Source organism: Nilaparvata lugens, chromosome 5, assembly GCF_014356525.2.
Source record: "Nilaparvata lugens isolate BPH chromosome 5, ASM1435652v1, whole genome shotgun sequence".
Taxonomy (NCBI): Eukaryota; Metazoa; Arthropoda; class Insecta; order Hemiptera; family Delphacidae; genus Nilaparvata; species Nilaparvata lugens.
In genome coordinates this window covers 13083456-13110749 of record NC_052508.1, presented here as the reverse complement: position 1 = coordinate 13110749, position 27294 = coordinate 13083456, and the positions used below count along the sequence as shown (strand labels likewise).

General features: G+C 32.5%; 1 protein-coding gene across 2 annotated transcripts in view; it reads left to right on the top strand.

The window, feature by feature from the left end:
• The window catches only part of LOC111051711 (transmembrane protein 184B), a 71430-nt gene that overhangs the window by 11146 nt on the left and 32990 nt on the right, over positions 1–27294 (top strand). The gene's annotated exons all lie outside the window — the stretch shown is intronic.

The window sequence follows — 27294 nt, the reverse complement described above, 5'->3', positions numbered from 1 at the left end:
CTCTGGCGCACCTTGTACTATATCGAGGTTCACGGCTTCTGATGAAATATTAATTGTTGATTAATATTATAGATCAGTTCAGCTCCAAATATTTTTTATTCACCAAAAAATGTAACCTTCTTCTCATGATTTGATTATATATTTCCTTAATAATTATTGAGATAGAATGATATTTATTTGTTTATTTACATTTCATGACTCACAAATCAAATTACATGATCAGAATAGTTTTTTATTTATTAATTTACATTTCATAGCACACAAATCAAATTACATGATCAGAAAAGGAATTATTCTGGCAGTTCATTGAATTCCTTCATAACATACAAACGATTTAAGACAGTACGGAGCCAGAAAAGGATAGTGCTATCTGGTTTGCCAGTTGAGAAACCAATGTTAATCAGGTGCTGACTATAAGAAATAGTAAGCTCATCACACTTTTTCCCAACAGATCTAGCAATAATTATATCAAAGCTACTTTCAACTTCTGTAACAAGCCATGCTTTCTAATTCTCCTATAGCATGATCTGATGAACACTTTTTACAGTGAAATTATAGATGTTCTAGTGTGTATATCTGAGCCTGAAACTATAATGGTATAAATCATAAATCTTGATGGTTTCAAAAAGTAATGCCTCTTGAGCAGGCTTTGAGTGATTTAAGAGAATGGCAACGATTTTATTTGAGCCTAATACGGTTGAATGTAAAAATATCTCGCGGAAATGAAAGTATACAAGCCGAAAGAAGTCGTATTGCATGAGTAGTAAGGAAGTAGAGTAAATTGGTTCCCTCCGTGGACGCGTTGGTATTTTATCGTCTCAGTTCCTCACATTCTCAGTTCATCAAGTTGAGCATTTCTAGAGATACTGAAAGAAAAGAGAAGTTGAGCCATTCAGTTCGTCAAGTTCCACGTCATCAAGCTTTCGTTGCAGGCTGATAAACATCTGAACACTAAATCATAATCAATTGAGATTGAATCTCAATGAGATATCCTGACTTAAACTCTTTGTATAAGTTTCCACTACTGAATCCACTGATCATTATATTTTTCCAAGCTCTTAGCCTAATTATTACAGTATTCTGCCTACATTTTACTTTTGATTTTACTGGTCATTATAATCTCCAAGGACATATTGGTTAATTAAGATTTTACTGGCGTAATTTCATAGAACTATTGCGTTTTATTGTACGTAATTTTGTATGGGTAATAAATTATGTGGTAAAGTACTTATAGTGATTTCTTTTCTCAGGTGAGTTGATCAATCAACATAATCAATATTACAGAAACCAGTAACTAAGGTGAGGTAAGGGGTTGTCTTTGAATCATCTTTGTCTCGAACTTTTTACTTCAAGCCCCCCTGCATAATTCAGCTGTAAGCCGGACCCCCTATATGTATAAGCATAGACTACTATACATTTGTTGTACATATACATACATATACGTACGTATATACCTACATATTTTACACTCAATATTTATTTAGTTGAGTTTTGCACACTCTATACATAACCCAATATTGCAATAGTTTCAATCATAATAAAACGACACATTTTATACAAGCAATAAATTATAATTTATCCAGGTACTACAGCTAAGTACTATAGTACATAGTTATTTTTGTTTCCCATAGAAATTAACAATACAAAAAGCGTCAGTGTGAAGGATGAGCTTGTTTTTTCGCATAGAGTTTGTTTAAACGAGGTGTCAGCTCCGATAACGCTACTTTAAGTTCCTGGGTCACATCCAGTCTTGGTCTAAGATTCACTTTTCATGGCAGCTAGAGCAGAAAACCCAGTTTCACACGGATAAATTTAGTAAATGGAGTCTATATCTTCAATGCCTTTTCACTGAAAATTGGGTGTTCCTTTTGCACACCAATCCAGGAGGATGTAAGAGAATATTCTTCAAACTTCATTTTAAGCGCAAAGTCACCTTGGAGATCAATGAGGTTTTCTTTTTCTATCACGTTGAGGGAGCACTTATTGATTGAGAATTTGAATTTGACAATACGATTGATATAAATATTTTTTGAGTAAAAATTACTCACATGTAATTTTAAAAATAAAAAGATAGCTTATCGTAATTATCTTAGAAGTAAATTTAAATCATTTTCCAACCAAGCTTTGCGCCCCCGCTAAGCATTCATCGCGCCCCACACTTTGAGAACCACTGGATTACAGTTTTACCTATAAATCTCCTTCAAGTGTTATTGAATACTTCATTGATAAACAAATTTGATTGATTTGGGTTCAAGTAGGAAATTGAACTAATCAATAAATTATTGTGAGACTCACTTCAAGCTGTAGGTGTCAGCATTGGTTGAATGGGCAGCTTTGATGTTATTCATTGGGAATGCTGACAGTTCAAAGTGAATCGCACTATAGGTTTTGCAGTTTTTCGATGATGTTGTATTCTTCTCCATGTTTCTTGTTTCTAGGTGTCTAGGAAAGGCACCTTGTAATTCTACCGGTAGGAACTTGAAGCAGGCTTATTCACAAAATATACATTTAGGGTTAGAGTATTCTTTCATCTACCAATAACTCAGGATAATCAGACTAATCTATTAATTGAATATTTAGAATCAGTTTAGCTGAGAATTAACTACTTGTGTCTTTCCAGTGTTGATGATGGCTTTTCTGGAGATATGTGCATGAATGGTTATAAGTTTGATGAGGTATAGACAGTTTAGGTACGGTTGAAACAGAATGTATAGAATGTAATGTGATGAAATGTTACATTTAACTTTTGTTAAATGATTAAGTAATGAATGTTACATTTCAAACTCTCTGTGTAGAAATCCTATTCAAGTACTAAATAGCAGGGCAACAGAAAAACAGGCAAACATATTGTTTTTATTAGTACTCAAGACAATAGAAGACACAGATGAACCGCAATATTTTATTACACCCACAGGATGTGTTAAGAATCTAGGAAGACAATAGGCGAAGAACGCTCTCGTGTCCGTGTTATCAGGACTTAATTAATTGTTTTGTTTGTGTGCCTTCACTTGACTGATGGCAGGCAAGGTGATTGCACTGAGCCTAATGATGTACGCTAATTGAACGGCCCGACGTTACGGAACTAATCTACATTCCCCCCCTACAACCAACCACCAACCACCACCCTAACACCCACCTTCTGGACTCCCCCCATCAACTCTGATGAAAACACCACCGGGCAAAAATTTAATTCTACTCTTGGCAAGCTTTATTAGACTGGAAAATTGCTATGATGAGGTCCACGTTATAATGGTAAAGCTGTGCATTTAGAATTAAGTTTGTTTTTCAGTAATTCTTCAAAATTATGTTTTCAATATTTGAATATTTCAATTTTTAGTCATAATAATGTGAAATATTTCTTCTATGTTTAGTTTTGAAGCATCTAAATTTGAAAATCTCCTTTGTGAATATACTTGAGGACTGAAAATTTTGTGAATTGAAGAACTACAAGACTTAAGTCTCTTCGGTACACTATTTTATTTCTATTTAAATAGGATAATCTTTTTCGATATAATTGTTAAGATCATTATAAGAGTGAGAAAAAGTGGTAACTGAAATTTTTAAGTGGTCTAATGAGGGAGTTATGGGTTGTTGAAGTGCTAAACTCAGTTTTCTTTCCAGATCATAAACGGTTTTGTATTTTCCATTGGAGTTTTTCTTTAATACATTCAGAATATCATTGGCTTTGTTCTAATATTCGGTTTTTTGCGATTAATGCCAAAATAAACAAGTTATCGAATTTACAAAAAATATGTTACTACTTTTTTATTTATGGACGATATGGGGAATAAAATGTTTTAGTTTGGAAAGATAAATTTTTTGAATTTTGAAGAGAGGTTCCAATAATATAGTTGAAACCATTTATGAACTGGAAAGAAACGGAGTCAGGAAAGTTAGCACCTCAACAACCCATAACTCGCTTATTGGACCACTTGAAAAATTTCAGTTGCCACTTTTTCTCACTCTTATGATTTTAACAATTATATTGAAAAATATTATCCAATTTAAATGATAAAAAAGGGTACCGAATAGCCTTAATCTATTTCGGACTATATGTTATCTAAATTTGGGAGAGGAATAGCACAAGTCTACCTTATTTTTCCTCTCCCTATCATTTTGATAATGTACTTATTGTATAAATGTATAAAGTGGAGAAAGATAGGAGAACAGCGTTGTCGATTCTCTGCCATGCCAGTGCCTTCTATAGGAAATAGTGGTTTATCTGATGTGGTAATAACTGTTCATTTTTGTTAAAAATAATAATTCATATCTCATTCGCCAAGAAAATATGCTCTTCTTCAATGATTAAATAACAAATTTTCATAAATTATGATTTTTTTTCTCTACATTGCTTGAAAACGATCGGGCAACGTTGCGGAGATAGACAAGGATGGCGCTATCTGCTTTGTCGACAAGGATAGAACATCAATGTTGATCAAATAGGCCTACTGCCATTATAACGTGTAGGCTACCTCACTATAGCGGCCAGAAATCTCACGAAAATGCCCCTGAAAAAAAATGCTAATCTACATCGCATCAGTCTTGCTTGGCAAGGCAGAAAAATAATCTCTACCAGAGAAATTGTAGCAAAAACTATTTGTCAGTTCTTGTACGCATGCTTCTTTTTTCCATGGAACAGCTTTTTTTAATTCCGTGAAGTCTGACGGAAACGCCCTTATTAATAAAAGTAATGACACCATTGTTGGTGGTTAGGATGAGGTTAGGGTGGTCTAGGGCGTAGCGCTGAGTAATATATTAAAAGAAACTCCTATAAAAACTTTATAAGACATGATAAGTAACCTAATTAAAATGTTTATAGTTCTTCTGTAATAATTATAGTTCTTCTAATAAAAATTGAGATCTAAAATAGATACCTATAACGCATATTGTTATGATAACTCGAGCTTACGCACAGGCCTTTGTTGCCTATGTAAGATCTTTCCTATCTGATACAAGAATAAAATTGTGATAGTTCAAGAGTTTTATTGTTTAGTATAGTTCTATATTTTGTTGTTTGATTTTAGTAAGTATATTATATTGTTTCTTTTAACTCGTCGATTCAATTGTATAAACTTTATTGCTTAAGAGTCCATGTAACTGCTTTGAATTGTATTCAGAAGGGAAAAATAAATTGAATTGAAATTATCTTAATAGTTACTTCAAAAAATAAATAAATTGAATTGAATTGAAATTATCTTAATAGTTACTTCATTCACGATCATCTTTGAAGAATATATTGACATCTAATAGCAATAATTGATATACAGTGTCCAAAATTTGTTTTCATTCTCTTTTCCATCAAATTATTATATAAAATAATTTATTTCTTGATCTCAAAATGATGTTTATACCTTCTTATAGTTCACTTAAATTTTGTTTCCTTTGTAACTATTATGGCTGATGTTTTTCTTGGCTTTCCTGATTACATTTTCATCTTATGAAAAATCTCCCAGTATCAAAAACGTAGTTTTTCTTTTTTGTAGACTTTTTATTGTAGATTTCTCATTAAATTTCTTTTTATAGATCTAATTTATTGATTCTGTTGCTTGGTTTCACTTGGACTTGTAACACTATAAATATAATAAAAATATATATATGTGTATGGATAAATGAGTAAATTAATTAAATAATATACTTTTAAAGAAACTATCTATAAATGATCTAAAACAGAACAAGCCTAATAGTAGTACCAAATTTACGATGGCACTAAAAACATCTCGAAAAATGCCCTCTCCTGGACCCCCCCGTGCTCCTCATCGAAATTTTTCTGCATAGATCTAATTTTTTCTTAGCGGAACAAAAAAAGTTCCTCATGACTTTGCTGTGCAATGAGCGGTAAAAAGTACAAAATTTTGGGGGGGCCTCAGCTCCCTCAGGGGGGAAAATTTCTGAAAATCCTTTCTTAGTGGATGTTTTCAGGCTAACATAAACAATCGTGCAAAATTTCAAGTTTTTAGGTCAGTAGTTTGGGCTGTGGTGTGATTCAGTCTGTCGGGGCTTAGCCTTTTTAAGTATAGAGAAGATGGAATACAAATTCAAACGTGAACTGAGTTTGTTAACATTTAAAACAGTTGACATCTGGTACTTGTGGATGAAAATACTGCGTGAGGTCTACTGTTCACAGAACTACTAGTATAATGAATAAAGTTGAGAAAGATAGGAGAACAGCGTTGTCGATTCTCTGCCATGCCAGTGCCTTCTATAGGAAACAGTGGTTTATGTGATATTAACTGTTCATTCTTGTTAAAAATAATAATTCATATCTCATTCGCCAAGAAAATAAGCTCTTCTTCAATAATTAAATAACAAAGTTTCATAATTAAGATTATTTTATTTCTACATTGCTTGAAAACGATCGGGCAACGTTGCGGAGATAGACAAGGATGGCGCTATCTGCTTTGTCGACAAGGATAGAACATCAATGTTGATCAAATAGGCCTACTGCCATTATAACGTGTAGGCTACCTCACTAAAGCGCTCAGAAATCTCACAAAAACGCCCCTGAAAAAAAATGCTAATCTACATCGCATCAGTCTTGCTTGGCAAGGCAGAAAAATAATCTCTACCAGAGAAATTGTAGCAAAAACTATTTGTCAGTTCTTGTACGCATGCTTCTTTTTTCCATGGAACAGCTTTTTTTAATTCCGTGAAGTCTGACGGAAACGCCCTTATTAATAAAAGTAATGACACCATTGTTGGTGGTTGAGGTGAGGTTGGGGTAGTTTAGGGCGTAGCGCTGAGTAATATATTAAAAGAAACTCCTATAAAAACTTTATAAGACATGATAAGTAACCTAATCAAAATGTTTATAGTTCTTCTGTAATAATTATAGTTCTTCTAATAAAAATTGAGATCTAAAATAGATACCTATAACGCATATTGTTATGATAACTCGAGCTTACGCACAGGCCTTTGTTGCCTATGTAAGATCTTTCCTATCTGATACAAGAATAAAATTGTGATAGCTCAAGAGTTTTATTGTTTAGTATAGTTCTATATTTTGTTGTTTGATTTTAGTAAGTATATTATATTGTTTCTTTTAACTCGTCGATTCAATTGTATAAACTTTATTGCTTAAGAGTCCATGTAACTGCTTTGAATTGTATTCAGAAGGGAAAAATAAATTGAATTGAATTATCTTAATAGTTACTTCAAAAAATAAATAAATTGAATTGAATTGAAATTATCTTAATAGTTACTTCATTCACGATCATCTTTGAAGAATATATTGACATCTAATAGCAATAATTGATATACAGTGCCCAAGATTTGTTTTCATTCTCTTTTCCATCAAATTGTTATATAAAATAATTTATTTCTTGATCTCAAAATGATGTTTATACCTTCTTATAGTTCACTTAAATTTTGTTTCCTTTGTAACTATTATGGCTGATTTTTTCTTGGCTTTCCTGATTACATTTTCATCTTATGAAAAATCTCCCAGTATCAAAAACGTAGTTTTTCTTTTTTGTAGACTTTTTATTGTAGATTTCTCATTAAGTTTCTTTTCATAGATCCAATTTATTGATTCTGTTGCTTGGTTTCACTTGGACTTGTAACACTATAAATATAATAAAAATATATATATGTGTATGGATAAATGAGTAAATTAATTAAATAATATACTTTTAAAGAAACTATCTATAAATGATCTAAAACAGAACAAGCCTAATAGTAGTACCAAATTTACGATGGCACTAAAAACATCTCGAAATAAAAACCACTTCAGCCAGTATGAGAACGGTAATAAAAATATTTATACTTCAGTTTGATAGATACATAAAATCATCTTGATAAAAGCTACATTAGCCAGAAGATGCATTTAAAAGGCATGCATCTCTATAGTTTGATGTATGGACATAAAACTCACTCAAGTAGATATGAAGAAGATTTGAAACTTTAAGATATCTACAATTCCCATGGCCTTAGTTCATGATGAATCAAATTATCTTATTCGAAATTCAACGTTAATTACAATCATTGTACCACATAGAAGTGGCAAATTAATTTTGGAGCAAATGTTTATTTTATTCGAAGTTCATGTGGGCAGAAGGAATACTTGCAAAGCTTGCTGTCTATAACTCCATGCGGGCTTTTCAAGTGACCTAGATCAAGAGAAATTCAACAATTTGAGATTAAAAAGTTCAATGCAAACTTGAAGGTTGAGTGGAGTATGTAATAGAAAGTAGTTCAAAGCTACATTGGAATTAATAATCTCATTCCACATTCAAAAGAGTAAATTCACTTTTGGTTCTGTCACTAAAAAGCATTACAAACTTATTTTTGTAAGATTTATTTTCTAGTATTAGCAATAATTAATTCATCATATTGCTATAAAAAGTTATCTGGATTTATTTTCAATTTCAATTTTCACAACATTACATTTCATCAAGTACATATAATTATAATTATGGAGTGATCCGTGGTCTAGTGGATAGAGTGCCTGCCTAACAGCATAGAGATCCCGGGTTCAAACCCTCTCAATACCAAAAGTTTTTACCAGATCACTCCCGTGTTATCGGATGGGCACGTTAAATTGTCGGTCCCGGCTGAAGTATGACAGTCGTAAGGCCCATTGACGGCTTAAATTATATATTCAGGCGGTGGGACCTTCCCGCAAGGGACACCCCACCAACAAAAGCCATACGAATTTACTTTTTAATTATAATCACCTCTCTAGCTATTTAGCTATTTGAGAGGTATAGAGTTAGAAAATTAAAAATAATAAATTAGAAAAACATAGGTCATTACAGTTTCCAAAATACAAGCGTAATCTTCATTACAAGATAACATCACTTTATAATTATTGTTATTCTTAAACAATATCCTTAATAAACTCGAAGAATTATCTTCTAGTATTAGCAATTAATCCATCACAATGCTATAAAAAGTTGATAGAATTGATTTTAATGACAGGTCATCACTGTTTCCAAAATAGAAGACTTCATTACAAGATAACATCACTTTATAAAATTATTATTCATAAACAATATCCCCAATCATTTGGTGTAGAAGCAAGGCTACTCTTATTCCAGCCAAGCCAAAAATATTGTTTAAAGTATTATTGTCTTGTATTTTCCTTGTTTTTTAGCAATAAAAATATTTATTATTATAATTTCCACCTTGGCGTTCTCCACACTTTTATTTCAATTCTTTATTGATTGATTGATACAATAAGTACATCATCAAAATGATAGGGAGAGAAAAATAAGATAACCTTGTGCTATTCCTCTCCCAAATTTATATAAGATTACACATAGTCCGAAATAGGTTAAGTCTTGTAGTTGTTCACTTCACAAAATTTTCAGTCCTTAATTATTTTCACAACGTAGATTTTCAAATTTAGATGCTTCAAAACCAAACATAGAAGAAATATTTCACATTATTATCACTAAAATAGGAAATATGATAATATTAAAGAAATAATTTTGCAGGACCAAAAAACAAACTTAATTTTCTAATTACTTTATTAATCGGATGGAATTAAATAGAGAATGCATTTATTCAAATGCTAATTAATATATAATTATTATTTAACGAAAATCCTAAATAAATGCTGCAAATCACCCCGAAGACCTCTGCTACTGCAGACATTGACAACAGGGTTAACAGCTAGATGGAAATTCCAGTTTGTCAGGGAGGTACCGGGTTCGATTCCCGGGCTGGCAACTAATTTTTGGATAGTAGTTCTCATCGAATTTCCATCTAGCTGTTAACCCTGTTGTCAATGTCTGCAGTAGCAGGTCTTCGGGGTGATTTGCAGCATTTATTTAGGATTTTCGTTAAATAATAATTATACTTTATCAATCATTGAATTATTGTGCAATGCATCATAGATTTCTGAGCACGGAAGTAGATGAAACATTGAATTATAAGAGCAGTTCCCGTATTTTGAACACGAAGTTTAGGTAGACTGAGCTTATGACCTTGCACTTACAAGATCGAGGCTGCATAGGCTTACTCTGCTCACCGGTCACCGTTACTGATTTTACGGAATTAAACTCAACAATAGAAGGTCAACGTTTGCTATTTGAATCAACTCACTGTATAAAATCATAGCTGATTTTAGCGGAATAGATTATTTGATAAAGGAAACTAATTCTTATGGCGAATAATGGAAAGTAATAATCCTTCTCTTAAGGAAATAGAATAATGGCGAAAAGTTTATTTCCTTTGATTGTGTAGTAGTATTTTTGTGAAACGTGTACTGTATTTTGAATCCAACAAATTTCGAATTGATTTCTCAAGATCTATCAATGAAACTGATAAATTTCCATTCCAACTTATTTCTCTAATTAGTTAATGAAATTCGAAATTTAAAGTTTTAGAAATTCAAGATGATGGATTATTTATTTATTCAACCATTCAGAATTACACAACTTTCAGAAGAGTACCACAGGCTCACGCCCAAACAAGTTCCAATTCTCATTACTTATGCTATATCCCGTAATTCTATATAAACTTGTATCTATCTTTTGATTCGAATGTCCACTTGTTTTCAAGGAGTATAGTTGAAAAAAACAAATCGACAATACTTGAAAATACTAGATAACTGGTTTCTCCTATAATCTAAACGAATTCTAGAATGTTAGCTGTATTATTTCCCTTTTTGGGAAAGTTATTGTAACCAAAAACGATACCATTCATTTTAATAATAAGGTATTATTAAACCTAATTCTTAATTATCCATAAATAATTATAATTATGTAGAACTGACAATATTGCTCCTATTTCACCTTAATATGGAGAAATTTCTCAATATCTCTGTTCATAGTGTAAATTTTATTCCAATACTTCTATAACTTCCTGATTCATTTGTCAATAATGGATCCAAATTTCAATCATGAACTAATGAGGCTAAAAATAACCAATATTGTCCATCAAATTGGCTATCAAATTTCCAAAGAGGTTCGATCTTTTGAAAGGAATGAGTATATAACGAATAAAATATGAAATAATAATTTTCCTAAGTGAAGCCAACTTGATTCAACGATGCTCTCATAAAAACCGAAAAAAGTTAATTCCTCCACCCTAACAACTAATGTATATACTAAAGATATGGTAAATTGAAGCTGCCCCATAGATTGAATGCTTCATTATCCAAATCGGCATGAAATTAAATATCACGAACGAGTACACGAATTTGAAATTTAGTCAATCAAAACCAGCTCTCTGATTTCATATAGATGGAGAAATGTTCATCTGTTTTCATCATAGATGAGTCACGTCAAATTTTAAAAATAAAATCCATTTTATAAATTCATAGAATATTTATACAATACACATTTTGACATTGCATAAGTTTTCATTGGTATTGGAATCCAAATTAGAAGTAATACTGCTGTACTAATTTGAGATAAAAAAAAGTAAATTCGTATGGCTTTTGTTGGTGGGGAGTCCCTTGCGGGAAGGTCCCACCGCCTGAATATATAATTTAAGCCGTCAATGGGCCTTACGACTGTCATACTTCAGCCGGGACCGACAGTTTAACGTGCCCATCCCATAACACGGGAGTGATCTGCTTAAAAAACTTTTGGTATTGAGAGGGTTTGAACCCGGGATCTCCGTGCTGCTACTCAAGCACTCTATCCACTAGACCACGGATCACTCCACTAATTTGAGATAGTTACAATTAATGTTCGTAACATGCCTACTCTGAATAATGTTTATTTCAAGTCAAAACTTTGCGAAAATATTTATCCCTGCTATCTTGTAACAGGCAATATCAGTTTTGATTTTATTGAAATTACAATACTATTAACAGAGATAGAAGCTATCCTTCTGTTTCAAAGTACTTCTCTGTTCTCTGTTATTAAGATTATTAAGAAGGTAGTTAGGCAGCAGGAATTATCTTCTGATTGAAGATAGAACTGATGTATGCTGTAGTAGATCTCATTTCAATTCGAATCATCTTTTGAGGTATAGAAGCATGAAAAAATCAATTAACTGGGAAATCTTAACAGTGAATTCAGAAAACAAGTCACTACTTTGTAGCCTACTATTAGTCTCTACTTTGTAATGCATCTGTACTGTGCACTATTTACTTTATATTTCTATATATATATCTTATATATATTTCTATATATCTTATAACTTGAGGGCTTTCTGAAATTGTAAGTGTCCATTGTCATTTCAATACATTCTATGGAGAGTTTTGGCCTTGTCAAATAACGGTACTTTGGCTGCATTGGCGATAGAGAAGTATTTGAATACCATTACTCTTGTAAACGGTATACATTTTTGCAGGTTAGATTTTCTATATTTTGAATGTGAATATATAGTTGATAAAAGAGGATAGATGTAAGATAGACTGGAAGAGGGAAGGAGAGAGAGTGAGTGTGTGAGAGAGAGTGTGAGAGAGTGAGAGAGAAGTGTGACCTCGCTTTGCTAATGCTAAACTAGGCCGGCTTTGTCCCGTCGTGGGAGTAAAGGATGAAATTGGCGAAAAGTGGAGAGAGAAGAAATGATGAAATGGGATGAGGAGGAGAAGAAAAAGAGGAGGTACGGAGGAGGGGGTGGTCTATCGATTTGTTTCGTTTCTACCCTTGTTTCAATTCAGGCTCTATCCTGAGGTAGTACAGTGCAGTGCAGTACTGTACTCTTTATACTCAAATTGATGTCTCTAATAGTTTGTAAAGTTTTGATTTATTTCATGAGCCACTGGTCCAGGTGCAGTTGAGTTATAGTATTACCTGAGACAACTTAGAAGTGGGAGAAAATTGTAATCTATGTTATTAACCTAGGAGGAGTCGATTGGGTTTCAACCAGGCATATATTACCTGATATTTTTATTTTGAGATAGGATTGAAATTTATGGTTGAATTAGTTGATTTATGCAATTTTGAATCTACGTTATTACCCTATGAATCGATTGGGTTTCATCCAGGCATATATTACCTGATAGTTTTATTTTGAGATAGGATTGAAATTTATGGTTGAATTAGTGTTGGATCTATGGTATTGCCCCAAGAATCGATCAGGTTCCAACCAGACCTGAATTGCCTGATATAGTGGTGTTTTGAGATAGGATTGGAATTTATGGTTGAATTAGTGTTGGATCTATGGTATTGCCCCATGAATCGATATGGTTTCAACCAGGCCTATATCGCCTGATATAGTGTTATTTTGAGATAGGATAAAAATTTATGGTTGAATTAGTGTTAGATCTATGGTATTGCCCCATGAATCGATATGGTTTCAACCAGGCCTATATTTGCCTGATATAGTGATATTTTGAGATAAGATTGGAATTTATGGCTGAATTGGTTGATGTATGTTAATAGTTTATTAAATTGGAGAAAGTGGATAAAATCTGAGGAAATATAAGCAAAGGTTTTCAGGTCTTGTTTTCGAGGCAAGTTAAATCTAGAAAGATCCAGATGTGTTGGAAGATACCACAAACAAAAATTGACAAACGTCTTTTTATTTCTTATTAGGTCATTATAGTTACATTCCCATGAGAAGAGACCAACAGCTTCCACAGTAAAAACTGCTCTCCTTCCAAAACTGTAACATAAGACAAATGTGTCAGGTCCATGTTTACAGTTTCACATAATGATATTTGTTAATAAATATTGTGCGCTCCCTAGGTCAACCTACATGCTTGAGACGATCTTTTTAATCATTCCCAGTTGTAAATTAGAATAAACTCACTAAACAAATTATTCTTGATCAACGTATTATACTTTCTGGAAATAATCTGCTCCAATCAAATAATCTCCATTACTAATAGATTCATGTACGATGAGGAATTATAGGATGATACCAAATGCGAATAATGCTTGGATAATGTTATCATTTTTCAATGGTATCTTTTCTCTAGAATATATGCAATGGTATCTTTCAACGGTATCATTTTTCTATGGTTATAATGAATGATCGTATGCTGAATTATTGAGGTGCGTACAGACGTATGGGCCACGAACACGCGCATTTCGCTTTTCATCAGATGACGCTATGCTTATAATATCTGTATTTTGTACAGAAACAGTAAGATACTGATATATGATAAGCATATGATTAGAACCAGGTTTGTATCTACAAACCTGATTAGAAAATAAATGCAGGTGTTTGTGGCGCATTAGTCTGTACATACCTACAGGTGATTCTGCATTTCATATTGGGGTATTGTATTCCCCAGATACAGCGTTTTGGGTTCGGAAGAGTTTCAAAAGATTCCAGGATTTTGTTTATTTATTCACATTTCATAATACACAAATCAAATATATGATCAGAGGAGGACCAACTGGCCTAGCCCAAAACTGTTCCCTTTACGAATTTTGATAGAAGTATGTCTAAAACGTAGTTAATGTTTCTTCACTTTGTCTTTGTTACCTAGATATCTGCTCCATTCGTATAAATTTCATGATTCAGGGTTCCATAGAGTTCTCAGCCCCAATCTTTCCCAGGTCTTGTCAGTATCTTAACATATTTTCCCAGATATCTGCTCCATTTGTATAAATTTCAAGATTCAGGGTTCCATAGAGTTTCTAATCCCGATCTTTCCCAGGTCTAGATCTGAATATATTTTCCTGGATATCTGCCCCATGTGTATAAATTTTCGAATGAATAAATTCATGACCATTCGAGATGTTTATCGTGTGGTGGAAATTGAGAAGTTTCTTTGACGACCTGAACAATGAAGCTCCAGCAATCCAGACAGCGTTTGAATATTCATAGTATGCATTTCCATTCATGTGGGTTGGAGTTTAAGGGTTGTCTGTAGCTTTTAAATGCGTGTGGGCGAATGACGTTGTATCAAATCATCCCTTCTTCACCCCTTCTCATCCTTCCTTTTCCCTTTCTCTCTCTCTCTCTTCCATCCCTTTTCTTTCCCTTCTTCTCTCTTCCTTACCTTTCCCTTGTCGACTCTTCCTTTTCTTCCTCTTCACACTTCCTTTCCTTTGCCTTACTTTCCTTTCTCTCACATACTCTTTCTCTCTTCTCCTTTTCCTCCTCACACATACTCTCTCTCTCTCTCTCTCTCTCTCTCTCTCTCTCTCTCTCTCTCTCTATCTCTATCTCTATCTCCTCCCCAATCTTCTATTGGAACATGGCTGACGTCAAACAACTCTTGGCAAATTATTACCTCCCTTCAAGAGTTTGACAGAAGCTTTTTAGAGCGAAATGAAATATCATCTCATCTGACATCTTCTATTTTCTTCTTCTTCTTCTTCTTCCTCTTCTTCTTCTTTCTCTTCTTCGCTTTCCTTTCAAGTGTCAACAATTTCGCTTCTGACAGGGAATTTGTCGTAGCAGTGTACGCTGTCAGTGGTAAATCATTACTTACTTATTTGCAGTGGAAATTCCCCCTGAATTTTCTAGGCCACTTTGGTGTTTGCTGTAGGACCATTCATTCATGGTGTGTTTTTATGGTTCTTTTCTGCAGTGGAATTCTGACGCACTAAAGCAAGGTCCACGTTATAATGGCATTATTTGATTAACAGTGGTGTTGCTATCTTTTTCTATCATTCAACAAAGCAGATAGCGCTATCCATTTTTAGCTGTGCAAATTTTCCAGATAGTTTTTTACAAATATCATTTAATTAAATGAAAAAAACTAAGAAATTGTCAAAAAACACAGATTTATTGATACTTAGAAAGACCGGTTCCGGTTATTACACAATTGTCAATATCTGATAAACTAAAACTAAATACAAGAGCAGCAGAATTTATACTAGTAAGCGAGTACTGCTATTAGTCAACGGCATGAACGCCTGCCCAGCTAGACAGTCTCCTCCCACTCAACGGTGTCACAAAATGGCGGCTCAAGCAACAGACTCGCCATGATAACAAAATTTAGCACCTTTCGGTCATTAACGGGCTTTCAACCAAAATTTAGTATTAAAAATTCATTGGATTTGGTCAAAAATATAAAACATATTCCTGTTCTATCATCTCATAAACTTGTGTCATTTGATGTTACTAATTTATTCACTAACATTCCGGTGGAAGAAAGTCTTGAAAGAGCTGATGAAATAATGAAAGCCTCTATCAATGATCTTACTCTCAGAGAAGAACTGATAGGATTGATGAAGTTATGCACTCAGCATAATTATTTCAAATTTAACAATAGATTTTTTGAACAAAGAGAGGGGTTGGAAAAATGGGGTCACCACTCCTAGCTGAATTATTTATGGATAAGTTAGAAAGTAGAATTATTGAAAATAGTCATTTCAAAGATAAAATTGTTTACTGGTTTCGATAAGTACCGTAGATGATATTATTCGCTTATGAAAAGGAAGTAACAGACAACTAGATATTTTTTTTCCTATCTAAATGGATTTCATCAGAGTATAAAATTCACTGTAGAGATAGAGCAGGATTGTGTATTGAATTTCCTAGATTTAAGAATAGATCATAGCACTTTTCATTCTTGTCATCCTATTTCACACAAACTTGCTGCTTTCAATAGCATGGTCTATAGAGCACTAACAATACCTATGAGCATCATGATTTTGATATTGAGATCACTAAAATTAAACAGATAGCTGTCACAAATGGGTATGAAGAAAGTACGGTGGATAGATTATTGAGTAAAATTAACAGACAAATTACAATCAATTCTTGCTTTGTAGGCTCAAACTGTGCGGAGAAGACTTGGATAACAATCCCATATTTAGGCCTTGTATCTGATAAGATAGGTAGGGAATTGAAAAGGAATGGATTCCATGTTGCTTTCAAGACTAAACCGATTTTAAATAGTCTATTTAGCTAGAGTAAAGACAAAATTGATATTTGGGATAAAAGTGGGGCGTACAAACTTTAATGTGGTGATTGTTATGCTTGTTATGTAGGTCAAACAGGTAGAAGTTTCAAAAGTAGAATTAAAGAGCACATCAGAGATTGGAATAAACAAAATGGGGAATCTAACTTTGCAGAACATTTGATAACAAACACAAGTTCACAGTTGAGGAGAATGTTGAGTTTCTGCATGTTAATAACAAAGGCAGATCTTTGAATATTCTAGAGGCTTTAGTTAGTGTTTGGGCCATAACAAGAGAATAATTGAGTAACAAGAGAAAATTCCCAGTATAGTTTAAATGACCAGATTCATTTCAACCAATACAACACTACGAATTTAGTTTTATCATAACATTGTAAGCATTCATTAGTCAATAGTTTTTTCCATTTACATACATATTTGTTTTATTATCTTCCACTTGTTTTCATGGTTCTTATTTTGTACTGAAAGTAAATTTTGCTAACATGGTGAAAGTCTGTTGCTTGAGCCGCCATTTTGTGACACCGTTGAGTGGGAGGAGACTGTCTAGCTGGGCCAATGGCAGGCGTTCATGCCCTTGAACAATAGCACTACTCGCTTACTAGTATAAATTCTGCTGCTCTTGTATTTAGTTTTAGTTTATCAGATATTGCCACTCGTGTAATAACCGAAACCGGTCTTTCTAAGTATCAATAAATCTGTGTTTTTTCTTTTTTGACAATTTCTTAGTCTTTTCCATTTAATATGAATAATTACCACAATATCAAATTCTCAACTAAACAAAAGTATCATGTAATTGCTTATTTTGAACAAGAATGAACAGTTAATATTACAGATATATTATCAGCCATATCCTCTATAGAAGGCAGAAACAAGGCAGAGAATCGGCAACACTGTCATTCTATCGTTCTCCACTATCATTATAACGTGGACCTCAATATACAGTGAGATTCACAATAGTGGAAATATAGTTATGCCGGTTAGAAGCAATCACCTGACCTCCCTAGCACCTTTAAAACATACTCAAAACAGTACATTTTAGGTTATGTTCATCTGAATTTATAGGCAGGACACATTGAAATCCAGCCGGTCTTAAATCCTCTCCTACAATGATCGAAAATAAATAGTCGAGAAATGCGGAATGTTGGAGCATAATTTTCCAGCTCTGTCAACCAACTAGGAGTTTTTTTCTAGCATTTCCTACAGATTCGATTCGATCCGCTAAGTTTTCCTCAGCAAGGAAAGAATGCGTCTCGATATGGTCAAATCGGTCCAGACACAAAAATGCAGATGAATACCATTCATGTTTTTTCGAGTGGGAAAGAGGACACTGGTCCATCCTGTTTTTTTTTCTATTTTTTTGTGTTACAGTTTGGTTTTTGATACAATAAAAAGTGATACAGTTTAGTTTTTGATACAATAAACAGTGATACAGTTTGAATAAAAGTTTTGATTAAAAGTTATACGGTTGGCTTGTGATACGGTAAAAAGTGATACAGTTTGGTTTGTGATATAAATTAACTGTTCTGTTCGCATTCCGATTTGAATAAATTCAGTAAATGCCATGAACGTAGGCAGTATTTTGTAGTTTTTTGTTAAAGATAAGAATATTTTGAGATTGAATTTTTGTGTGTACACTATAGAATTGACGTATAACTATGACAATATTTCGTATCAATCACCGTTATCATATACAGGGTGTTCTGAAAAAAGGTGCCCATAAGTCAAGGCGTGATTCCTCTCATCAAAAGAAGGAAAAAAGTTCCAATTAACATGGGTCCGAAAATGCTTAGTTACCAAGTTATACAGGGTGGAAGATTTTGTCTGAATTTCTGTTCCCCTGCCGAAACGAAGCCCTACGGGTATTTGTTGGCTGTTAATTAAGATGTACAATTTAGCGTAATTTATGCAGAATGAACTGAGAAATTGAATAAAACCGTTTCCAGACCTTTAGCTACAGTAATTTTTAATATATGTGGAAAAATACGCGAAACTTGGTCCCGAAAAACAAGTTCCTTTAAGGTTTGAAGCAGATTTACTATGTTGAATGTACAATAAACACAAAATATTTGGCGAATTAACTAACTATTGATTATGATGTTTATTTATTTATTTCATTGACAATGAAAATGTCAAATATTAAATGTTATCTTAGTGGGAATTAAAACATCAACAGATTATTTATATTCAATCCAAAAACATTTTAAACTTGTTAAGACTTCTCATCAACAGTAGTCTACTAAAATAAAACAAACGAAACTGAGAATGAATGAAATTTTCCGTGAACTTGAGTTAATTATTCGAAGAAGAAGAAGAACCTAAGAAATAAAAAAGAAGGCGGACGGGAAAGCATAGGAAAAACCAGCAGAAGATGATTGTGCCAGTGAGAAAGTGATGCGTCTCTTGCGACCAATGGCCTCTCTACAGAGGATGTTCAAACTCTCATTGTGTTTACATCCTTATTATGATCAAACACAGCTTTTGTGAGATTCACGTTTTAAAGTCAGCACCTGGCTAACAGCTCCATCCTTTCCCACCTCAAACTGTTGCCAAGTTTTTTTTTAAACTATGTAGAAATATAATGAACTTTTAAAATATCTACTCTCATTCATGAAATAGTTATTTGTGCAACTAGTGCGCAAAGTGACAGTTTGCTGCACCGAAAGAAACGTTTACGCCCGAGCCGTAGGCGAGGGCGGAATGGTTTCTTGAGTGCAGCAGAGGAACTTTGCGCACGTATTTCACATTAAGTTTTTCCTACAGTTACCATTGAATATGAAAAGTGGGTAATTATGGGTAAAATTGCCTGAAATCCATCAAATAACTTAGTAGTGTTTGAATGGCGAGGCGGCTGTGTGGTGTGTGCTGTGGTGGCACTGTGCTGTTGCTGTCCTCGTTATAATATATAATAGTAATAATTAGCGCGTTGTGCTTCGTTGCACCTCTGCTCACTATAGCAGCCACAGCAGTCACTGTTACCAACTTCATTTTGATTTTGCTGCACTGTTGCTCCATATAACCTACTAAGTATTTTGCGTTGCCATGTTGCAAATCTGGAGTGCAGAAAAATTTTTCCCGCACTAGAGCGGAAAAGTGATTCTTTGCGTTCTGTAATCAGTGCAGCAATGGCCACTTTTCAACGTAACTGTAGGAAAATGTATTAGTTGATCATGAACGAATTTATTTTCTTGACGAATATGTTATTGAGTCGAAAGAAAATTTATTTTGTTGTCGAATAAAATATATTGGAGATACAGTAGAACTCCAATTATCTGAACTCCGACTATCCGAATCACTTTCAGAAAAAAATTTGTCCAAAGAAAGTCTAAATTGACGGAGATGTTTGAAAAACAATGATTTTTACTTCTATACTTGTACATAAGTACATTTTATTTTTATTTAAAACATGTGAAAATATCATGTTTCTTTTATCAATTCAATAAAAAATAGTGCAATATCAAAACGTAGTTTTTTTTCTCTCCAATGGCAATTTAAAAAAAAAACTCCGATTATCCGAATATTTGAAAATCCGAATGGGTCCCGGTCCCTATTAAAGTCTATATTATTCTACTCTCATTCATGAAAATATATTATAAAATTTTGAATGAATATATTTTCTTGATGAATATCAAGAATGAATAATATTCATTCGGATAATTGGAGTTCTACTGTAGTGTTGATTATTATTAACAACAATCAACAATTAACTTAATGATTGAAATATCTACTCTTATTCATGAAAATGTATTATCAAATCGTGAATGAATTTATTTTCTTGATGAATATATTATTAAGCCGACAGAAAATTCATTTTGTTGTCGAATAAAATATTTTAGAGATAGAGTTGATTATTATAATTAACAACAATCAACAATTAATAATTGAAATATCTACTCTCATTCATGAAAATATATTATAAAATTTTGAATGAATATATTTTCTTGATGAATATCAAGAATGAATCACTGTATATCTACTCTCGTCTACAGAAAATGTATTTTGTTGGCGAATAAAATATGTTTGAGATATAGTTGATTATTATTAACAATAATCAACTATTAACATTACTGTACATCAGATTTATACCTGAATAACTTGAATGACAGCTGTCTACTGTGGGAGGCGGTGGTAACAGAGAATCGGCAACTCTGTATTCCCATCATTTCAACTGACTTTATTGCATGAATCTTGTGCTATGGTAGTGGAGTTGGAGAGTGGCTCATTGTGAAGAAGACGCGAATGAAAACAAGTAATCACGGCAACAGAATAGCGCAGTCGTGACGTAGCTGCCATTGTATAGAACCAACACTATTGTAAAAGGATGGAGGAGGAAAGTTAGAGAGAGAAAAGGAGAAGATAAAAGAGTGGAAAGGAAAAGAGGAGCCAGGAGGGGAAAAGATAGGAAATAGAAGAAGCAGAAGAAGATGCCAGAAAAACAAGAAGAGGACAGAAGTAGAAGAAGGAGGAGGAGGAGAAAGAAGAAAAGGAGAAGAAAAAAGAGTGGAAAGGAAAGGAAAAGAGGAGCCAGGAGGGAAAAGAATCGAAAATAGAAAAAACAGAAGAAGATGCCAGAAAAACAAGAAGAGGACTAAGAAGAAAAAGATAAAGAAGAAGAGGGAGAAAAAAGGAAGCAGAAGAGAAGTAAGATGAGAGAAAAAAATAGAATGAAGAAGAGGTAGAAGAAAATTAAGCAAAAGAGGAAGAAGCGGAGAAAGAAAACGAGAATGGAGAACAAAAGGACGAAGAACAGGAATAAGGAGAAGAAGAAGAAGAAGAAGAAGAAGAAGAAGAAGAAGAAGAAGAAGACGTGGAAGAAAATTAAACAGAAGAGGAAGAAGAGGAGAAAGAAGAAGAGACTGGAGAACAGAAGGACGAAGAACAGGAAGAAGAAGAAGAAGAAGAAAAGGAGGAGGAGGAGGAAGAAGAAGAAGAAGAAGAAGAAGAAGAAGAGAAGAAGAAGAAGAAGAAGAAGAAGAAGAAGAAGAAGAAGAAGAGAAGAAGAAGAAGAAGAAGAAGAAGAAGATGATGATGATGAAGATGGAGAAGAAGATGAAGATGAAGAAGAAGTGTTAATGACTGTTGAGGAGAGAAGAAGAGAGGAAATGAGAACACGGAAAGAGAAGAGATTAGAAAGGGAAAGTAAAATTAATGTAGAGGAAAATAGTAGAAGAAGAAGAAGTAGTGAAAAAGGAGAGAAGAAGAGAGGAAAGGAGGACGATGATGGAGAAGAGATTAGAAAGAGAAAGGGAAATATGTTAGACAGGAAAGGAGGAGCCAGGAGAGGAAATAGCATGATGAGAAGAAGTAGAGGAATAGGATTGGAAAGGAGAACAAGGATGGATAAGAGATTATAGAGAGAAAAGCAAATATAAAAGAGGAATCAATAGAGAAAAGGAGGAGCCTGGAAGAAGAAATCACCTCATTTCAACTTCATTTTTCAGCTCTATTTAATATAATTATAATTTTTTCCTCAATTTGATTAATACTCTCTAATTTAGAATTCTTTTTAACAGTAAATTTCATTCACTGTTTATATAAATGTAGATAGCAATTGTCTACGACATGAATATCGGCTAGCGCACAAGTTCATACTTATGGTAGTCGAGCCACAATATGAAACAAAAATTAAATATGACCTTTTGCAAACAATGTAAATAATATTAATCTACAATCATTTTAATCTAAAATCATACAATTTCTGGAAACAATTTATAACAATGATCAATACAACATTTCGTTCTTGAGATGAAAATTCCCAAGTGATAAGAACAAAATGGCAGCTTTAAAGATAACCGCTGAGTTTTGGACATTTCAAATACGACATTTGTAGTCTCCTATCATCCAGGAACACCCTGGAATGTTCGACACTATCTCTGAAACACCCTGTACATAAAATTTGTATTTAAATATTTGGGAAAATATTTGTGCATTGTTGCATTATGTCCATCTGTTTAGCAACTTTTGGCAAATTAAATTTGATTTGAGGATGGAAAAGGAACGAAAATAGTAGACGAAGAAAAGAAGTAGTGGAGTTGGATTGGTGAGGAGTGAAGATGAGATGGAAGGATGAGATGAGAAAGAGAAAAGAGGAAATCAGGATGAATGGTGGACAGGTGAGGAGGGAAGGAGAGGAAGATAGGATGGCATTTCCTTTGTCCTTCTGATACTTTCTCTTGGCGTGACGTCACGCGTATTATCTTCCTCTACGTTGCTTGCTTTGCTCGCCAGCTGATTGCTGCTGATATCCAAGACTGGCGAGCTGGTGGATAACTGGAAGTAGTTAAAATTATTTCTAACATACTTTTATTAGTATTTTGATTGCACTGCTGGCATTTCTTCATTATGAATGTACAGAAATACAGGATGTCCGACGAAAGGTGTAACTGTCGAAGGTAATATATTCTAAATGGAACAAAAAATGTCCAGTAAAATTTTCTTATATCGACTCAAGTTTTCTATATCTATCGATCTTTTGATATTCTTCAAATAAGCTTACTTACCGTCAGTAAAACGTCAATAACTAGATAATTATTAGGATATGGTTGGAAAAAACGAAAAAAAAATTCAATAAGATTCAAACAATGTGTTAATTTGACGTTTTTGAACTTTTTATGAGTACTAAAAGTTTGAAAATAGTTATTTGTGCAACTAGTGCGCAAAGTGACAGTTTGCTGCACCGAAAGAAACGTTTACGCACGAGCCGTAGGCGAGGGCGGAATGGTTTCTTGAGTGCAGCAGAGAAACTTTGCTCACGTATTTCACAATAAATTTTCCCTACAGTTACCATTGAATATGAGAAGTGGTTGATTATGGGTAAAATGATGGCTGAAATCTATCAAATGTTTGTCTATATAATTTTGTTATTAATAGGCCTAACTACTTTAATTTATTTTAAACTTGATAATCCAATTGGAAATTAATAATCCACAATTTATTCAAATTAAAAATTAAACTAATACAATTAATTCAATATTTGAATAATTTGAGTAAATCTTAATCACTAAATAAATTTCCAACCAATCAATTTATCAATGAGAAAAATATTATTTGAAATAATGAATAATTAATAATATTCAAAATGTATAATTTAATGAGTTCTCATTTTTATTTATTTGAAAATCAGAAAAATATAGATAGAATAAATCCGCATTCAAAATACACGCCAATAGCCTAACTGGAGGCTGACAGTTTGCGAAAATACTGTTAATAAAAATGTGTAAGTGACAAATGACAATCAGTTGGAGGAAGGAATGTTAGTCTAAATAGTTTGTGGTTTGGGAGAATATTGTAAAAAGTTTGTAAGTTAAAATCATAGACTATGTAAACAGGTTAGATCTAGTAATCAACTAAACACATATCAAAGTAAACTAGGTTAGATCTGTGTTTAAAATGTATTTCAACTGGAATTTATTGAGTGAAGTCTTATAATTAAGAGCTCTTAATTGAAAATAGGTCTTGAAGTCTTAATTAAATCTTTAATTTAAGGAGTTAAGTTATGAGGAGATAGAGCTTCCAAAAACTTCTTTAAACTCACATAAAAGAAGAAATATTCAACTTAAATAATAATTTGATTATTAGAAGGGTCATTTAAGGAGAAATAATTGCAGATGAAATTTGCAGAGTTTAGGCTTAGAAGGTGACAAATTTGATTAGTAGAATTAGCCTACTGTAATACTTGAATAAATTGATAGTAAGAGAGGGATTATTAGTTTTAATAATTCAATTATGATACATTCTGTGGTTATTATATCATGTTATTGATCATTTGAACCCATCCTGTTGAATAGAAAACGTTCACATTTTTCACTGTTGTTTTTCTCACCATATATAGGCTGTCCCATGAAAGGTGTAGGTGTAACACATAGATTTTACATATTTGCAGTTTTCATTACTTTTGTATTTAAATTTTCTCAACAAGTTTATACTCATTCTAAAGCTTATAAAATGACGAAGTTTTTCCATTATTGAAAATATATTGTTACCCTATGAAGAAATTGAGAAAAGACTGTTTGAAATTAGGCTTTGAACTTGGCTAATGTACTTTTTTCAGCACTCATAAAAAGTTCAAAAACGTCAAACAAAGGAACAAATCATAAGAATCTTATTATAAATGTTTTAATTATTATAAATTAATTTCTTTTTGGCAATAAATGAATTTGAATTTGAAAAAAATGTGTTCATATTTCTAACCATATCCTTAGAATTAGATTTTGACTGATAGAGTGATAGTTTTCTAGTTATTGACGTTTTTCAAAAATATCGAAAAATCAACATATACAGGTATCTCGAAAACTAAGGCCGATATGAGAGAATTTTACTAGACATTTTTGTTGCAAATTTCATGTAGAATCTATGATCTTCGGCCGTTACATCTTTCGTGGGATATATACAGTATATAGCCTACAGTGGTCAGTTCCTGTACTGTAACTTTTTATGACCACTTTTTACTCCGTTACTAACTTACGGCAGCGACGTAACAGTTTTCAGGGTTGATAAAAGTTTGATGACCCATTTTCGCCATGCCTGGGACACAAGACGTGACCCATTAGCCAGGTATGTGCCAAGGGCACTTCAGAATTCACTGGCTGTCTCTCATGCATTTTTCATTATGATTTCACACGCACCGGCTATGAAAACTGCGCTCTGTTGCGTTTATCTTACCTGAGGCCACCTTTCTGTTTGTCTGCAGTGAGCAGTAGACAAAATTCGTACCGTAGCTGAATTCAGAATTATTTATCTTTATAACTTCATATTCGGTATTTTAATATTCATATTAAAATTCATAGTGGAGTTATTTATATTTCTGTAAAATAATTAATTTCTGTAATCTTCCTATTCAACATCAATATTCATATTTTAACATCATATTCAATATTTAAAAATCATATTCATTGATGAATTTAGTCATACTTCTGTAAAATAACGGATATTAAAGATAGAAGATTTTATTAGAAATCGTTGACCAACTGCTGGAATATATTACTGTATAATAATTATATATTATATAATTATATAATGTATTATTATATAATTATATATATATATATATATATATATTATATATATATATATATATTTGAAATATCCAATGAAAGCTATCTAAGGACTTTGTTTGGGCAGTTTCATTTTTCAAATTTCCTTGTGCTATTTATTTCCGTGGTCAATATTACATACTTCTGTAAAATAACGGATATTAAAGATAGAAGATTTTATTAGAAATCGTTGACCAACTGCTGGAATATTATTACTGTATAATAATTATATATTATATAATTATATAATGTATTATTATATAATTATATATATATATATATATATATATATATATATATATATATATATATATATATATATATATTTGAAATATCCAATGAAAGCTATCTAAGGACTTTGTTTGGGCAGTTTCATTTTTCAAATTTCCTTGTGCTATTTATTTCCTCGGTCAATATTTGCAGTAGCAGAAGTCCTTAGTTTCATTTATATAACTATCATTGGATTTTTGAAATGATTATTGTACAGTAATAATTGATATTTCTAATAAATCAAAAAGATATCATCATATCAGGAAAATTACTGATATGAAATATAATATGTCCTTATATTCCATCATTAATCTTGATAAAACGATTCCTTCATTATTATAATATTAATTAATGATGAGTAATGAATTATTTACTGTGTTGAGATATTATGTACACGAATATTCAATTTTGAATATTCAATTTTTTAATATTGTTTGTATAGAATTGTTCCATAAAGAATTGAAACAGAATACGTTTGTATCCAGAGGTTTTATCTAGTTTCTAACACAGACAAAGAAGTTTCTGGAGCTGTTCAAATAATCTAACTTTTGGAGAATTATTATTAATCTTTAATTAGTAGGCCTAGAACCATAGAAAAATATAAGATCTATAACTATCAACTACTGTATTACTACGGTAGCTACAGTTTAGTATCTTTGGTATCATTTTAGTTGAAAGTAATTTATCAGTTCTGTAGTAGTACTATATTAGTATCTACATTCTACATCCACAATGTAGTCAGTATCCATAAATATAAATATCCTTTAGTATAAATATACCAGTCTTTACCATCTGATCTTTTACTAAGCTATAACTTTGTATTACTATGTATCACTATATTACTATGTACTAAACTATGTATTATAATATACCTGTCAACTTGCAAGATAGTCAATGAACATTATTCTTACTGAGAATGATCCTCTCATGAATCCTAGACTTGTGCGTGAGTAATATGAGAGGTGAATGCGAACATGCAGTTTCAAGTGGGTTCCGAACCACTGGGAAGTAATTTCCTAGCTCTTGGCTGAAATTAAGTAGCTTAGACTTGAGTTAATCTTGGTATAGTTGTATAGTTTGTATATATAAGTACTATAGCTAATGAATCTTTGACTTCAGCTCAATCTTAGTATAATTAATATAATACAATTATAGTATCCATTGAAATTAATAGATTAAGAATACAAATTATTATTCTAATAATTTCAAAGGGTTCTATAATTCTATTTTATTAATAAAAGAAAGTAGCCCTGAATTCATAACACTTTG